Genomic DNA, 15767 nt, shown 5'->3' on the forward strand with positions numbered 1-15767 from the left:
GATCAAGTTTTCTTCTATTAGACTTGTCTATGAGTTCTAGGAAGAATAAAATGATCTTATCAAACAACAAAACTTATTAAAATCATTGAGATGAAATATTTTGCAATTTTATTGAAATGTGAGCGAAATGACAAACCCGACCCATTTGTTTTACTGGTCGGATCAATGGCGGCGGGGAAGGGGAAATCCGGATGTTAGCGAATATTTAATACGGAACTTCTCCATTTAATACGTAACCCATACAAATGTGTGAGAATTATTTAACACACCATACTAAAATACAAAATGAAAAAAAAAAAAAAAAAAAAAAAAATGGTTACATAGATCTAGATGTTCGGATCATGTTATGCATGAGTGACAAGAGAATAATGATAAACACTGTTATCACGATTAATGTAATAGCCCATTCGCGTTGCTCCTTTTCCCATCGGTCTATTTGATTCATTATGTTCAAGGAATTGAAAATTTGTGAAGAGTGAGAGAAGGGAATGATTGAAAGTGGAAAGGAGAGTTGTATTTATAACTTGATTTCTGACCGTTGGGCATCTGACCGTTTGGATCAGTCCGTTGGGTTCTGACCGTTTGGATTAGTCCGTTGGGTTTTGACCATTGGGCTTTGAGAGTAAGCCCAGTGAATCAAGGAGCAAACTCAGATTTTTGAAAGTACTATATTTGCATAACATAAATAATTTCTCATTCAAACCGTCTGGAGATACAAAATTATGAGAAATCAACCGATATATAATAATTTAGCACTAAAAAATAAAAATGCAATGCATAAGGGAAATAAATGACATAGTCATTTCTAAACCAAGGAAATAAACGACTCTTGGGAATCCTCGGGTTGGCGTAAGATGAACCAGTTTTCGTCTTACGCCACGACGAACTTAACTTCGTTTAAGCCGACCGTGCGGAATGTGGCCTATAGATCGTGGCAACCGATCTTGGAATTGCTGCTTTGAGTTGCCATCATCATTCTCTGGAAACGGCCTTGGCGATTTCTCATTTCTTCTTTGGAAGTCATGCGGGAAGTAAGCATCTCTTCTGGCGAAGAAACATCCCACGCGATACTAGTATTCATGTGCCTCAAGGCGTCCATAGGAGTATTGATTCGGGCGATGGTATCTTCATTAAAACAAATCGGGGTGGTGAAGGAGGAGGAGGAGGTGCGTTATCATGCTCAATGTCATCTCTAGCTACTTGGGTCCCAGTGGTCTAAAAACACAAGTCTCAAAAATTCCAAAATTCTCGAAAGACCTTGTTTCAATGAAAGGAGTAGCGGATTTGGAACCCTAAGTTAAGCATAAGCCGAGTAACAAGTCTGACAAGAGGAGCGACCTATTTGACGCGGTCGTTAGAATATGGCCCAGGAAATGGACCATACAGAAAGTGTTCTTCCTCTCCCTGTAGGATCAGGCAGGTGCAAGAAAGTCTTGTTCGCGTCGGGCGTCTTTGAAGTTCAATGGCGTTATGCGCCCGACCCATTAGTGGCGACTAATTGGTTTCGTATGAGCGAATCTTTGGTACACGCTTGATTCGAGCGGTGTTGTACTCTCCCTCGAGAAGCGTGTCAAACATCAAATCCCTCGTGGTCGGATACTCACAACAATAACAGGGTCGGACTATGAGAGTTTATCGAGAATGCATGCGGTATTCAAATCAACTCTAGTGTGAGTTCCAACCCATCCGCCCGTAATCAAAATTCGTCACCCGAAAACCTCCATTGTTGTAAAATTTCAACACTAAATCTTTAGAGTCTTGAGCTGGAATTGATTGCAATAGATATTCCCACTCTCTACTAGCAATTTCTTCATCGAAAAATGGGTGAAACATCCGGAATTGTAGAGATTTGCGAAATTCCTCTCAACTGTAATTAAGCCCGTGCTGCCATAGCGCGGTGTAGAGGATATTTTGGGGGTGCAAATAGCAAGAGGAGGTGGAGGAGATGGTCTTTGGAGGAAGGGGTTGAATTTGGTGGACTTTGGCCAGCGTCGCGTGGTCGAATTCACCTCTGCCTAGTCGCGGGTGATGATGGGGGACCAAGATCCGATTTTTGTGGGAGAAGAAATGAGAGAGAGGTGGGCCGTGGGTGCCTGTGGCGTGGGCTTTGTACCCGGATTTTTTATTTTTGGGTCGGGTCAAAATTTTGGCCCAAGCCCAAATGAATATCAGAAATTCCCTTTATGTCCCGAAATGTTCCGAAATTTCAAATGTGAAAATTCGATTCGTTTCAACTCCAAATTGAACGGATGAGATATCAAAACGATCGGCATTAAAAATGCCATACACTAGAATATGAAAAAAATCACATTCAAACAATTTTTTTTTTTTTTTTTTTTTACTAACTTTGGTTTTTATTTATTTACACTTTTATATACAAATGTACAAGTCGAGAAGAACGTGTCAACAACACCGAAGTCCAAATAAAACAACACATCAAAAAGCTTAACTTCGGGCAACTTTCATGTCGGCTGCAGGCTTAACCCAATCCAGCTAGGCGTGGCTTATCATTTATGTTTTGGGGGCTTAGGGTTCGGGGCGGTACCATCCTTGACCAATGTGCAATGGTCTAATAATAATATTGCCCTTAGTACATATAGTATAGCCTCAAACCGCCTCAAAACAGTCACATAGAAAACCGATCGGGGTTGGCTCGGTGGAATCCATTGCCCGTCTGAACTAGGAAATGTCGGTGGTGCATATCACGACTCTCTTTGGGCACCATCTTTGGGTGCTAATAAAAAAAATGAGTATATACATGTTGAGTCTTTTACGCCGGATCCTCCAAGGCGAATGTGAGTCTTTTAACGTCAAATCCTCAAGACGAATGTGAGTCTTTTAACGTCAGATCCTCAAGACGATTGTGAGTCTTTTAACGCGTCAGATCCTCAAGGCGATTCCCAACTTGTGGGAATAAGCGGACGACGACGAAGTTTATCTGCTGAGCTGGTGTCGACAATAATAATATACCTTATACCGCTCATCTCGGATAGAAGATCAAGACCGGACGAGAAGGAGTTTGGCAGTTCATACACCACCCCATCCTTTTCGCACGTCGCTTTCGAGCAAAAGTACTACGACCATTACCAATTCGAGATGGGTGAGATTTACACCAAATGATGAGTTGGAGTTCGCGAGGAAGAGAATAGAAAAGGGAAGAAAAAGAAGGATTTGAAATTTTTGGTACCCATTGTTTTCCAGGATGCACGTTTGCTCGATTATCAGAAGACATTTATACTCAGTTCTGAAGTAGAGTTTTGTGGGCTAAGGTTCTGGCGCTTGCAACCACACACTCTAGGGATTTTTAGAAAAGAAAATAGAAGAGGGCCCGGCTACCCTAATGGCATACTTTTCCTGTTTAAATACATGGAAAGAAGTACACCAGCGAATATATTAGTCTATGTAGACTGGATCATTGAGAAGAGTCTCTTCGACATCTGGAGAGCGCAACTCATGATAATGTTTAAGGCGCTGGCCATTTACTTGAAATTCGCTACCATCATTTACGTTTTTCACAGAGATAGCCCCATAAGGGGTGACAGCAGAGACAGTGAAAGGACCAGACCATCGAGTTTTTAATTTTCCTAGAAAAATGTGTAATCTTAAGTTGTACATCAAAACTTTTTGACCGACTTTGAATTCTTTTCTCAATATGTGTTTGTCATGCACTCTTTTCATGTTGGCTTTATAGGATTTCGAGAGATCATAGGCATCACTCCGAATTTCCTCAAGCTCATTTAACTACAATTTTCTCTTTTCTCCTGCCACGTTAGTGTTATAATTGAGGCTTTTGATGGCCCATAGAGCACGGTGCTCAAGTTCAACCGGCAGATGACAAGGTTTTCCAAAAACGAGGCTATACGGAGACATCCCTATAGGTGTCTTAAAAGCTATTATGTATGCCCACAAGGCATCAGATAATCGTAGAGACCAGTCTTTCCTAGATGGATTGACAGTTTTTTCCAAAATGGATTTGATTTCTCGATTAGAGACTTCTACTTGACCATCTGGTTTGAGGATGATACTGAGTTGCCACTTTGTGCGTGACTCCATATTTCTTTACTAATGATTCAAAAAATTTTATTGCAGAAATGTTTTCCCCCGTCACTAATTATAGCTTTTGGAACACCAAATCGAGAGAAAATATTTTCTTTTACGAACAAAACGACTGTTTTATGATCGTTAGCACGACATGCCAATGCCTCAATCCATTTTGACACATAGTCAACTACTACAAGTATGTATAGGAAGCCATGAGAATTTGGAAATGGACCCATGAAGTCGATGCCCCATATATCAAAGATTTCCACAATTAGAATGGGATTTAAGGGCATCATATTGCGTTGAGTAATGCGACCTAACTGCTGGCAGCGATTGCATGCTTTGCAATGCTCATATGCATCTCTAAACAGTGTTGGCCAATAAAAACCACATTGTAGAACCTTGGCCGCAGTTTTGTTCATGGCAGAATGACCACCACAAGATTGTTCATGGCAGAAGGATAACACATCGTTGTGTTCCCAGTCGGGAATGCAATGGCGGATTAGTTGGTCTGAACAATACTTGAATAGGTAGGGATCATCCCAGAAATAGAATTTCACAGTGGATAAGAACTTTTTCCGGTCATTACGAGACCAAGATAAAGGGACTTCCTCGGTAACTAAGTAATTTACTATGTCTACGTACCAAGGGGCCGAAAAAAATAGAGTACAAGTGTTCATCCGGAAAGGAATCACGCGGATAGGTTCGGTATCGATTATCAACATCACCGCCAAGTCTTGATAAATGGTCCGCAACCACATTTTTGCTACCTTTTTATCTCTAATTTCGAGAGTAAACTCTTGCAAAAGGAGAATCCATCGGATCAACCTTTGTTTTGCATCTTTTTAAGCTAATAGATAACGAAGTGCCGCATGATCGGTGTAGACAATAGTTGGAGAACCCACTAGGTAAGGACGAAACTTATCTAACGCCACAAGATATACAACGGGCGAAACTCTTTCTCGGTGGTGGTATAGTTACGTTGAGCTTCATTAAGGGTTTTACTTTCGCATAGTAAATGACAACTGGCTTATCTTCGGCGTTGCCCTAGTATAGCTCCTATAGCATAGTCGCGTCACACATTAATTCAAAAGGTTTAGACCAATCGGTGGTTGAATTATGGGAGCGGTAGTTAATGCGGTTTTTAATATCTCAAAGGCTTGTTTGCAAACTGAAACTGAAATAAAAATGGCATCTTTAAGCGGGGAGATTGGTTAAAGGTCTAGCAATATTTGAGAAATCTTGAATAAATCTCTTATAGAAACCACGCGTGTCCTAAGAATCTTGTGAATGTCTCGAACTGTTTTTTTGGTATAGGAAGTGAAGCAATTTTTTCTATCTTAGCTTTGTCGACTTTGATTCCGTCCTTTGAAACGATGTGTCCTAAAACTATTCCTTTAGTAACCATGAAATGGCATTTTTCCCAATTAAGAACAAGGTTTTTCTCTTCACAATGTGTAAAGACCTTTCCAAGATTTGATAGACTGCTATCGAAAGAATCTCCATAAATTGAGAAGTCATCCATGAATACTTCCATAAACCGTTCAACCATATCACTGAAAATATGAAGTATGCAGCGTTGGAAAGTACCAGGTGCATTGCAAAGGCCGAAAAGCATTCGTCTATATGCAAATGTACCAAATGGACAGGTGAACGTTGTCTTTTCTTGATCAGCAGGGTCTATGACTATCTGAAAATAACCTGAATAACCATCAAGAAAACAGTAATAGGTATGACTGGCTAAACGTTCGAGCATCTGATCGATGAATGGAAGTGGAAAGTGATCCTTACGAGTGACGGCATTAAGTTTGCGATAGTCAATGCATATTCGCCATTTTACTGGGATACGAGCGGAAATGCATTCATCTTTATCATTTCGCACAACTGTAATGCCAGATTTCTTTGGAACTACGTGTACAGGACTCACCCAAACACTATCAGAGATAGGGTAAATAATACCCGCATCTAGTAATTTTAACACTTCCTCTCGGACCACATCTTTCATGGTAGGGTTTAGGCGACGCTGTGGTTCACGCGACGTCTTAGCATTTTCTTCGAGGTGTATGCAATGGGTGCACACATTAGGTTCAATGCCTTTAATGTCATCGAGGGACCATCCAATAGCAGAACGATGTTGTTGAATGACATTAATTAAACGAGCTTCCTGATTATCAGTCAATTGTGAAGAAATAATAAGCTGCGGGTGGCGACCATCGGCATCAAGTCAGCGTATTTTAATTCGAAGGAAGAGGTTTTAATTCAGGGGTGGGCTGAGTGGGTATTAAAGATTCTTGAGGAAAGTCATCATCCATGTAGTAAACAGATTGATAATCATCCAAGTTACTTGACATCCTTTGTTGTAGGGTAAAATAATGGTAACCGACTCTAATAACTCATTTACTTCTTGTGTATAATCATCGCCCTCAAACTCAGATTAAGCTAAAGGAAAGAAATTGGTACACTTCATCTTCGGAAAAGAGTTTGTGAAATACTCTTTTGCGGAATGTTGTCAACCCCGTTGACCTCACCATCAATGTCGGGGCTCGGAAGTTGTTTCATCAACTTGAACACATTCACCTCGACCGAAAAGATTTCGAAGGACATGGTCATGGAACCATCTCTACAAGTTAATAAGAGCATTAGCGATTGGCGAGGAACGGACGTCCTAAGATGATAGGAATGGAATCACATGCAACTTCACGTATCCAAAATAACAAAGTCTACGGGATAAAAGAAATCTTGAACTTTTACAAGGGCGTTTTCCACAATTCCTTTTGGATACTTTATGGAACGATCGGGCTAACGTAGAGTCATGGTGGTAGGTTTGAGCTCATGAAGACCTAGTTATTTAAATAAATAATATGGAAGTAAGTTCACACTAGCTCCTAGGTCTAGTAGTGCAAGATGGCCCGTGTATTTGTCACCTAAGGTGCATGGAACCGATTGGTCTACCGGGGTCCTTGTATTTTACTATACCATTGTGTTGGTGATGGAGGGAAACCGCTTGATGAGGAACGTTTGTTGAGGAACATTAGTTCTCCTTTTTGTGGTGCACATATCTTTCAGAAATTTTGCATGTTTTGGTAATAGTTTTAAAGGCATCGAGAAAAGGTAAGTTGATTGTTAAATTTTGAAAAGTCTCTCGAATTTCAAAGCAAAATTCTCATCAGGTTTATTCTTTGCCAAAGCGTCGCGAAAAGCGGTGCCTTAGGTATGAATTTGGCAAAGGGGTCTACTTGCTTGTTTCCTACATTCGGAGGTGTTGACTTTGTTGGATCCGGGGAATCTTCCGTAGGTTCATTATTAGAAATAGATTCCTTGGAACCCTCTTTTCCTTTGGTTGATCATCGGTATATGTATCCGATTGTCTCTGCTTTTTCCAGATCGTAGAGTAGTGATTGCATGCACCTCACCTTGGTTGGGGGTGCTTGTACCGAGGGCATTGGTGAGTTCAAAGGTCGTGGTTTTTGGTTTAGGGTTTGGAACCGCTTGTGCAGGAAACACGCCTTTTCGACTCTTTTCTTGCGCCAATTGCTGAAGTGATTGTTGCATAGGCGTTAAAATTTGAGATTTGTTGGTTCATGTAAGCCAAGAAAGTCTCATTTGTCCTATCCATAATGGTTGGCGCAGGTTGTGCAACGGTGTAGTAGTTCTCGATTATTGCTTAGAAGTTGTTGATTATAGTTGGGATCTGGATTATTTGGCGGAACAAGGCTGCATTTGGTTTGATAGTTAGCATTGGAATTATTTTGAAATTGATGACCTTGTTGGTATTGTTGATTATTTCCTTGGCGGTATGGAATAAAATTGTTGGTAGGTCGAGCAGGTGGATTAGCGAAACCTGGAGGAGCCCCCATTTGTTGGTTATTTTGGCGCCAAGCGAAATTCGGATGTTGTCTCCACGGTGTATTGGGAATGTTGAATGCACATGCCTCCTCCGATTGTTGAGTAGGGGAAGCATACAACAAGGGACAATATGCATCAGGATGGTCAGGACTAAGACAAAGGACACAAGGGGCGGTGTCAACATTCATGACTGGTTTTGGTAGTTGATCGTTTACTTGAACTGCAAGGGCATCTACTTTTTTAGTTAGGGATTCTATCAAATTTTTTATTTCGGGATCGGGTTTTACCTCAAAAATAGATGTGGCCTTTGTAACATTGTCCTTTGATGACCGAGACGACTCAGTGTTACCCCAGTGTGTACCTTTTTTCGCTTGTTTTTCAAGAAAAGTATAAGCTTCGGTAGCTCCTTTGTCCATGAAGCAACCGCCGTTCATTATATCAAGAGTTTCTTTTTGATGATCAGAAAGACCATTAAAGAATGAACGAACAAGGACAGCTTTGTCCAGTTGGTGATGAGGACATTCTAACAGAAGATCATAAAAACGACTCCATGCTTCTGTAAAGGATTCATGAGGATTTTGACGAAAGAATTGAATTTTCTGAAGCATTTCAATTGTTTTCTTCTGAGTGTAAAATTGAAGCATGAAAGCTTGAACTAGTTTATTCCATGTATCTATGGACTGTGGTTGTTGTCCTGCTAGCCAGATTGACGCTTTTTCCGCTAAAGTGAATGGAAACGATCGAAGCAAGAGTTGTTCCTTAGAGGCTCTTTGGATGGTGAAATGTTGTTGCCACTTGTTGAAGCCTCACGAAGATGATTGTAAGGTTTTTTCGTGCTCCAAACCATGATATATAGGTAAACAAACTGAAAACGTTTGGTGGGATATGAAAATCACCGATAATGTCCTCAAGTTTGATGCAAGAAGAAGGTCATTCTGTAATGCAAAGATAGAAATCCGAGAGGGCTTCTCTCTTTGGTGGAGGATCGTCGGCCATAATGACAGAAGTTGATGGCTTACGAAGGATTGTGATGAAGGTAATTAGCGAAGAAGAACAATTTTTAGGTGAGAGCTTACGCAATTGCTTATCGTATTTTTTCGACGATAGGTATGTTCAATTTCTTTAGTGGAACCAGACCTTAATCTCATGCAAGCATAAAATTAGATCTAACTTATAGAAGGAATTTAGTAGGACTCGAATTTTATTATTATCTTAAGCATTAGAGTTTAACAACATATGCCTAAGCTGCCGCTAACGAAGCTTGGTGAAGCTAGGAATACGTGTGCATAAACCAAAACGGCCCCGGTCACAAGAGAGATATGAGGGAGGCTTTCCGTGCAAGCACGGTTCTAATTAAGTAACCTCAATCTTTCAAGTTTCCTAGACACCATCGGAATATGATTAAGATTTATGGAATTAAAATTTATGCAAAGGCGGTATTAATTTTAATTTAATTTATTAAATTATTAAATTATTAAATTATTAAATTATTTTTATTTTTATTTATTTTTATTTTTATTTTTATTTTTTTTTATTTTTATATATTTTTTTTTTTTTTTTCTTAAGATTTATGCAAGGGTGAAAATACAAACATGCAAATACAATCCATCGATACAATACTAGGTGCAAGTAGCATGTGAAGGTATTTCTACTCATAATGTATAGCTATAATGATAGGCAAGCTTGTGTCATCGATAAATATTTCCATACGCATGGGCAAATATACATCGGTAATATGTATATGTACGCTTAATTTGTAAATCGATATTACGTAAACGATATCAACGATAGAATGTGCAAATTTGAATCACTCATATGTATCTAAATACATAAGCATGGATATAGTATACATAATGCCAGATAAATACGACAAAACTAAACATGCAAGGTATTATACATAAACTAAAATACGACTCTTGTATTGCATAATAATTCGATTTCGACAATACTCATTGAGATTGCGAATGTCATATAGAGAGCAGTTTTACCCCGTAGGATTTAGAAACAACTTACCCAACTCAGATTTTAACCCTCGTTGGAATGTTCTCCTCTTTCTTGACAAAATCGACTTATTAGACAATACCATGTACGTATACATAGATAAATATTAAACATGTAACAAGAAACATTTATACATAGAAAGACATATACCCATGCAAAACAGTACCATTAATATGTAAATATACATTAATATGCAATTCATGTCCGTATAGTCGTATATAAATATTTACCGGTGCACGAACTTGATTCATGCATAATTCTAGGCTAAAACTTAAATAATAATCCATAAATTTTTCCTAATACTATATACATGGCATACATGCAGAAAAAAACATAAAAAAATTATTATAATACTGAAAATTTGGAACCTCAGAAGCTTCCGCTTTTTCACTTTTGTGAACTCAAAACAAATGTTTCAATTGCCGACGCTAGCGATTAATCCCAAAGGATTATCGAATTTTTTTTCAGGTACTGGGCCAGATATTTAGGCCTGGAAATGGATCAAGGTAGATAAGGAGATGCTGGTGGTTGAACAGGAGCAACAACTGAAGAAATTCACCCGCAGACGCGGGTCCCACTCGCGCACGCGACTCCACACTCCAAGACGCTTGTCCAGTAATTCAGAATACTTTCAAATTTTCTTAGAAGTCTTATAATCGCCTGTATTTATCATTCCCAGCCCTAACTTTGGTACCTGGAAGTGGAACAAAAAATCCGTGAGCTTTGTGTCTCATTATGAGGGTAAAAATACGAATTTGAACAAAAAAAATGTAAACGAACGAAAAGGAAAGGAAAGAAGAGAATGGGGGGTCCCCTTGATGCAACTTCCGATCTGTAGCACAAGTTCTATGGCTTTAGAACAGCAACGGCGCCATTTGATATATGCTTGTTTACTACTACTTAGAGGTTTGAACTCTCTAAATTGATGCAAAAGCACTCAAAGTTCCTTACTCACGATCTTCATTTCGTAGAGTTGGAATAAGGATTCGATCTAACCTAAAGTTTTAGAACAACTACAAATTGGATGTTACAATAAAGGGAACTAAGGAGTAAGGTTATAATATTGATGCTAGGTTTTCCTTCCTACACAAACATTAAGAAAGACATTAAAGTTTGAAAACATGCACTTAATACCAAAATAGAGATTTGAAAGAAAAGGTGGAGAGTTAATCCTACTAATGTAAAACTATCAATAGTTGTTGATTTGAAAAAGGTTATTTGATCCTTCCTAGACTCATAGACAAGCCCCTAATGGAAGAAAAGATTTGATCCCTAGCATGTATGGCTCACTTAAGAGCTCACACATGCTAGCAAGTGGAACTAAGCAATGACTTATCTCTAAGCTCATTGCTTTGATTCCTAACTAGACACTACACCAACTATCATTTTGGGATAGGGTGTAGAGCTAGTTGTTTTTCCTAACAACCTACCAAACCAACAAAAATTGATTTACCCTCACATGAGTTGGATTAACTCCCCAAAAGGAAGTTAGCTCATGATCCTTGGGACAAGGATTTATAAACTAAAAAAAAAAAAAAAAGAGAGAGGAGAAAGCTAAACAATCAAACTCACTTCTATTTATTTTCTAGAAGAAAATAAGTGTTTCCTCCATTAAAACTATTACAAGCTTTTTTTTTTTATAAAAACTAAAACTAACTTATCATTTTTTTTCACTAAGGAACTAAAATAATGCCATGTAAGGAAAATAAGTCAAGGGAGTAAATGGAGTGTCCCCACCCTTGTCTAATTTCTTCTCCATTTGAGAGAAATCTCATTTCCTCCCCGTGAATCATCAAACCACATTAATTCATTTTTATCCACCACATTTAAACAAAGTGACACCTTGCCTTTTTTTCACTATTAACACCTAATCTAATTTATTACATGCAAGGTGTCAGCTTTGCACCAATAATTTGTTATTTTTGTCTTGACATGCTCCATGATTGATGACTCATCCAATCTTGTGGCCCCAAGATAGTGGGTCCATGTGCGATCGATGGCGGTCCGATATTTTGGGCAGTTTTACAACTTCCCGCCTATGCATAGAGTTCATCGTCCTGATTGTCTGAGCAGCTCTCTTGTCGCGATTCGAGTCCCGGGTTCGAGAGGTAGGAGCTTTGGAAGTTTGATGCTTCGTATGCGGATTGGAAGAATTCATATATACGCCGTTCCTCGTATGCGTTATCGCGAGGTTTAACCAATATTTCCATGTTTACCGCAAATACCTGCAAAAGTATGAAAACATATTTATTTCATGATTATTAAATACATAATTAATCAAATTTATATGTCTCAATGGGGTTTCATAATACACTTTTGGGTGCTTATCACACTCGTTGTTTTACAGTCAGATCAGTAGGTAGTTCGACACACCGGCCATGGGAAGAATTTTCAGGTTCTGATTTGGTATCTCTAGAGAGTCCCTTCCAAAAACCTCAGTCCATATGTTAAAATGGTACACTAATTTTAACCAAATACCTGATCAGATGGAGAGTTTGCAGAGATTCGCGTTTGTGCTCCCTGATTAATTCCATACATTGTGAGTATTGCATTCACTTGTGACTACACCTCCAATTGTGTCCTCTTCCCTTCAATTACCTCCTGTTTCAAATAATTTATTTGGCTTTGGAGTTCCAACTTTGATCTCTCCGCTTCTTCGGATTTCTTCTTATAATGAGCTGCAGGCATACGAGTAGTCTTGGAGACACCACTACGCAGGCCTAGTACTCGACCCTTTGCATCCTTTCCAAAGACCTACAAACTCATTTTTACCCACATTGAGATTAATTTTAGAAGAACTGTAAAATTAATATATAAAAAGTATAGATTAAACAAGAAACATACCTCGGCAACAGGGTCATGGTCCAAATCCTTGTATTTGGTACTCGGGTCACGGGCAACAATTTCATTGATTTCTATCTGTATAGCGAGAACAAAAGTAAAATAAGTTAAAACTTATTTCTCTAGACTAAGAATAGTAAATCTATATTTCAAATCTATTTTTGCCTAACTTCCTCTGAAACAAATGTTCCATTCTTCCTAGTATGAGTCACCACAAATATATCAGTTCGAGAGGGGGGATTAGCAGGATCATTAGCAACCTATGAATAAGAATATAGCATCCCTTTAGTCACATGAATAAGAGTCATCAATTCTATAATTCATACAAAAATGCATAGAATACTAGTGCACTTAATGATCTACAACTGACCGACCATTCCAAGTAGTTTAAATTCTGTATTTGCACTTATCTATAACTTACCATTTCTTCTACTGTCCTGGTTGATCCTCGCCTACCTGTTGTGTGTGGATTCTTCATCATTCGCCTGTTTTCTTTCCCCCTTTCACGACGAATGCGTGCGTGCTCAGTTGACTCCATGTCAACAAACATATCTCACTCTTCTTTTTTCACACCACGTTTGCGATTTCGCTTTCTTTCTAGGATTGTATCATATTTGTCACAATGCTTCCGAAGAGTAAACTTCCAATTCCTCCACAAGTTATTTTCTTTGTGCAGTTGTTCGCTTCGATATTCTACTGGGACATCGAACCAACTCTACCAAAATAGATTCAGAAGTCAGGCATATCAATTATATGGATCGGTTTACTAACCGTAATTTACACACTTTTCTACTCACTTTGTCATACCAAGTTTTCAACCAAGCTAGTTATACCAGGATTACCACTAGTCACATTTTGGCATTGACATGGCGGATTCTCTAATTAACTCACTATGTTTGTTGCTTTAAGAAAATAAAAAAAACTCAAAAAAATATGATTACTGTTAGACATTAATAGAAAAGATGTTACAGTGTTGTCACTTAATGTTTTGAAGACAGAATATATCGTTGGACGAATTGACAGTGGACATTGAGAACACGAGAAAAAGTTACCATTAGATCTATTCAGATAATTACAAATATATGCGACTCGTAACAAGTAAAAAACTAACATTCATATATGAGATATCAGTTAATGGATGACCAAATCAATAGGCAAAGGAACTTATTAGGGTTTTGACAACACTCTATTATTAATCTTTGTTAGCAAAGGGAATAGCTTGAAGAACATAAAAAAGGAAGATAGCAAATCAAACACCTAAACTTGTATGTTGAACGCCAAGGTTAGTCCCTGACGACTAAAGAAAACTTATCTCTAGGCCTACAACAAGAATGGTGCATGACCGCCATAAATAAAAGGCCCAAAAATCATATAATGACAAGATCGATAGTCATTATCTCTAGGCTTATAATCTAATGATTGACAAAGTGAGTAGTAAAAGTGTGTAAACTATGGTGAGTAAACCGATCCCTTCCTATATATATATATATATATATATATATATATATATATATATATTATATATGAAAATTTTAATTGAAAGACATACTCACCAGGATACCGTTCCACAAAAGATATATCGCATCTTCAGGAGCAAGGGTCCATTCAGAGTAATGTGGAGGACAATGTTGCCTTGTAAGCTTCCCTAGTCGTGAAACATATTGTGCTGCATTTGGTCCAATCGCCTTCCCATCACTATTGAATTGAACTTCTATTCTCACAAGAGGTGGGGCTAAATAACAACATAGGAGATTGTTAACTATACACATACATAAGAAATAAAAAAAATAAAAACTAAAAAGTATAGTGATAATACTTCCAAATATTAAAAATCTCACCCTCAAGCTCAGGCTCAAGCTCGGGCTCAGGCTCATGCTCTTGCTCATACTCAGACTCAGACTCACTAGATTGCTCCTCCGACATTAGTATTCGATCAGATGTTGGATGTGACATGTATGCCTAATATCATGCTCAAATCAAAGCAATTCAACTAAATATCATACTTAAAACAAAACATCCATTTACTATTACTAATTCTGACAATCAATTCCTTTTAACAAAACACAAAACATTACTAATTATGAAAATCAATTCCTCCAAAAGAAACTTAGAGCAGAAAATATCAAAAAGATAACAAAAAAAAAACATAAAACACAACAACAAAAAATCTAAACCCAAGAACCATCTGTGGTATCTACTTCTTCCATAATGTCATTTACTAATTCTGACATCATTTCCTCTTCACTCATTCTTGCCTAAAAAACCAAAGGATCCTCAAACATGTCCACACCTTGATTCAACCACTTTGGAGCATCCAAGACAACATACCAATGGTCCCTTGTTGGATCCTTGCAGTAGAAAACTTGAGAAGCTTTAGATGCACAAATAAATGGCTCATCATTTTCTTTAGAGTTTCCTTGGAAACTTCCAAGGTTAACAAATACTAAGTTTGTTTCTGGATCAACCACACATCCATTCACTTTATCTCCAATCAACACCCAATCACAATAGAATACCACTTCTTTGAAATCAGAGTAATCCACTTCAAGTATTTGCCTAATGATGCCATAATAAGTAGTTTGTTTCTCCATGAGGTTCTGATCCTTCGCACTTGCTCTAAAACTCATAAAAGCATTCATTGAAACCCCACTATTTTGGGTTGATTTGGTCATTTCAGACCCTGAGGTACAAAACATGTATCCATTGTGTTCATATTTGTCATACGACTTGGCTTCAAAGCTCGAACCCATAGCAAGCCTTTTCAAGGTCGTCATCTTCTGATTTTGTAGTTGTTGTATTCACCAAGGAATGTATTCCAATGGCTTTTCAGCTGCTACATTTTGATCTCTTTCGACGCCGACCCCTAGAAGGATGAGGTGCATAGGGTTCAAGGTATAACTGGTACTTCCTGTAATTTAATCATCTTTAGATTTGAATACATTTACAAATTAAATATTTGAAAGTAATGAAGAAACCAAATCAGATTTTACTTACGCCTCCCATTCAGCATTTTGAGGGCAATGTTGCGAAAGCCATTT

Source organism: Coptis chinensis, chromosome 5 (genome assembly GCF_015680905.1).
Source record: "Coptis chinensis isolate HL-2020 chromosome 5, ASM1568090v1, whole genome shotgun sequence".
Classification (NCBI taxonomy): domain Eukaryota; kingdom Viridiplantae; phylum Streptophyta; class Magnoliopsida; order Ranunculales; family Ranunculaceae; genus Coptis; species Coptis chinensis.